General features: G+C 39.1%; 1 non-coding gene across 1 annotated transcript; it reads right to left on the reverse strand.

Annotated features, from left to right (window-relative positions):
- Window positions 1-1280: 1280 nt before the first annotated feature.
- TRNAT-GGU (transfer RNA threonine (anticodon GGU)) lies at window positions 1281-1352 on the reverse strand. The gene has a single exon. It is a non-coding gene; the product is annotated as a tRNA-Thr (tRNA).
- Window positions 1353-3220: the final 1868 nt, after the last annotated feature.

A 3220-nucleotide genomic window follows, 5' to 3' on the forward strand; every position in this document is an offset into this window, starting at 1 on the left:
AAACGCCTTTAAATAACTACTTCACTTACAACGTCGTTAATAAATTTCCCTAAACATTTAAACAGCATTTATACACATAATATATTCACTTAGCCTTTAAATACTGTATTTAAATGCTTGATCTAACAAACAAGACCTCTTCACGTACATAATAATAATAACTAACTTATTACAAGCTCTTATATAAATTCATTAATTCCTGTACAACAAGCTTATGAAACAGGTACTATTATTGTACTCATATTACAGGTGAGAAAACCAAGGCACAAAATGTTTGTGACTTGCTTTTAGATACCTAGCAAATAGCTATTAATCTTGTAAATAACTTATAACTGTTATAAACTCATAACTCTTATAAATCTAACATATTAAACTTATAAATACAGTGAATGTCAGGTTCTCTTTTCCTAGGGCTTATTTTATTTTTTAATTTGTTTAAAGGTTTTTGGGGGTGGAGGTAATTAGGTTTGTTTATTTATTTATTTTTAACGGAGGTACTGGGGATTGAATCTAGGATTGACCTTGCATTTAGCATGCACTTTACCACTAAGCTATATCCTCCTCCCAATTCTCTTTCAATATTATTTGCACATTAGTAAAAATCTCTATTACAAGTCTAAAATTAATTATTCAGTTATATATTGTACATTGGAATTACAAGGCTAATTTGTCAGATTCTCTAATATAATACATTACCTAAATCTTACAAACATTGAAAATCCCAAATTACACAGAATACTACTAAAGTTAACACAAAAATGTGAATACTATGGATTTAGTTTACTTCATCATTCTCATATTTAATTCTGAACCTTCTTAGAATTAAATGACATTTTACCATCCCGAGTAAATTGAGGTCACTGCCTCAAGCCCACTGGGCTTACCTTTGCAGGAGAATGGGAATTCCTGTCTCAGCAGGCTGGGGTTGCTTTTTGGCCAAGATGTGTCAGAGAGATTATTCTGCCACCACTGTGAACACACCAAGTCCCTTCTACGTGATGCTATGTCAACAGGGTTCTCCCAAATCCTACCCAAAAGATTAGATTCCCATGATGCCTTACCTGGTTCTTTCCAGACCTGTTGATTAGGTTATGAGGTCTAAAAACCTGGTAACCACCCAGGTTTCTTCCCCTCTTGATTAGATCCCACCGAGACCTGTTTATTGGATGATTACGTTTGCATTCTATTCCTGTTCTTGCCCTGTCTGCCACAATCCTAAAGGGATTCTGGGGTTTTCTTCATGTTAATAAATTTAATTTATTTATTTGTTTTCCCCTTAACAGAGGCACCAGGGATTGAACCCAGGACCTTATGCATACCAAGCACACACTCTACCACTGAGCTATACCCCCCACCCATCTAAAGGGATTCTAATGACAAAAAAAGGTCGGTTAAGCCAGACTGTAGACAGTCCTAGTAGCCTCCTTAGGAACTGATTCTTAACTCAGTAAGCAACAGATAGCTTTTGGCAATTTTGAGCAAGGCACTATCAAGATTGGAATAGTGTAGATTCACCAGGAACCCAAATATGAGTTGAGCCACCGGTCCCTAGAGGGCACTCAAGACTCTCCCCTTCTTCACCCTCTTTAGAGTAAAGTCAGGGTGATGAGCAAGAATTTTCACCCCACCCCATCCCTACCCCCACAAAGGAAGAAAAGCTTGGAATTGGAGAATGCGGATTAAGTTACATTTTCAGGGGTAGAACCATTAAAGGGTAAAAGGTTCGGCACAAGTGGGTGAAGTCTGTCTCTCATCCTCAACATATCCTGAGTGGTAACAAGAGCTACCTTCTTGCCCAACTCAGAGCCAGGATCCTCTTTTTTCCTCCCCTACAAGGTTGCCAGGCCCTGGGACTATTGCCCACCTATGAAGGCTTGGGACAGCTCCAGCCTTTGGGTAAAGAGACTGCAGATTTATCTTTCTCTTCATTTTCTCTGTTAAAAGTGGCTTTTTGTCTCACTAGGCAGTAAGATTCAAAGACTCATATTTCGGCGTTGATGAAAGAGAATAGACAGAGATAACTAGAGTCCAGCCTATCTTTCCTGACTTCTGCATTGTGGTTTGAGGCCAAATACGCGACTACTAATAAAGTTCTCTTTTGCCTGGTTGTGTCATTGTTTCTTGTACATATATGTCCCCTGGGGACCTTGTGGGAAGGGGAGATGGCTGGACAAGGCAGGATTTAGGCTTTCCCAGACCCCAACCAAATATCATCTCCTTACCGTCTTAATATTATTCCTTGAAAGATATGCTGAACACTCCCACAGACCAGAATTAAGCTGGAGATGACTAAAATAAATGCAAAGAAAAAGACCGATGAGGGAAATCAAGGAAAATTCAACACTGCTTGGTAACTGATGAGATATTGAAGGACTAGGAGGGCAAAAGTCAGAGGTAATTCCAAGGTTTTAAGAATTAAATGCCAGAAAGAGGGTGGTGGTGTTGACAGTCATCTAAAGGGACAGCTAATTTAGATGGAAAGAGGATGTGTTTGGTTTCAGACAGATTGAGTGATGGGTGGCAACAGGGAAGTCATGTGTTGTGGGAAGATTACTTTGGGCACAGTAAGCAGCATGGACTGGAGGTGGGGAGGGCAGAGGCGGAGCAATCAGGCATTAGCACAAATGCACGAGTGGAGGTATGGAAAAGAAGAAAGGGAAGGACTTCAGAGACATTGGGAAGAAAGCTTAATCAGGGCTTGGAGATGGATTATTTTGAGAGTGATGAGTGAGTGAGTTGTCCAATAACTCCCTAAGGCTTACTTAGTCGGGTGGGGGCATAGCTCAGTGGTAGAGTGCATGTTTAGCATGCATGAGGTCCCAGGTTCAATCCCCAGTACCTCTGTTAAAAAAAAAAACTAAAATTCAAAATAAAACGTTGTATAGTTTGAAAAAAATGTTTAAAAACTTTTTACACCTTTATTGTGGTGTGATTCCTGTACAGTAAACTACACATATTTCAGATATACAATTTGATGAATTTTGATAGATGTATACACCAATGAAACCACCACCACAGTCAAGATAGCTAACATTCTCAGGTGCCAAAAAAAAAAAAAAAAAAGATAGCTAACATTTCCATCACTCCCCAAGAGAAGCAAATTTTGAAATCCCAGTTTATCCCTTCCCACCCCCTTTACCCCCAGGGAACTGTAAGTTTGTTTTCTAGGTCTGTGAGTCTGTTTCTGTTTTGTAGGTAAGTTCATTTGCATCCTTTATTT

This window comes from Camelus bactrianus, chromosome 7 (assembly GCF_048773025.1).
Source record: "Camelus bactrianus isolate YW-2024 breed Bactrian camel chromosome 7, ASM4877302v1, whole genome shotgun sequence".
NCBI lineage: Eukaryota > Metazoa > Chordata > Mammalia > Artiodactyla > Camelidae > Camelus > Camelus bactrianus.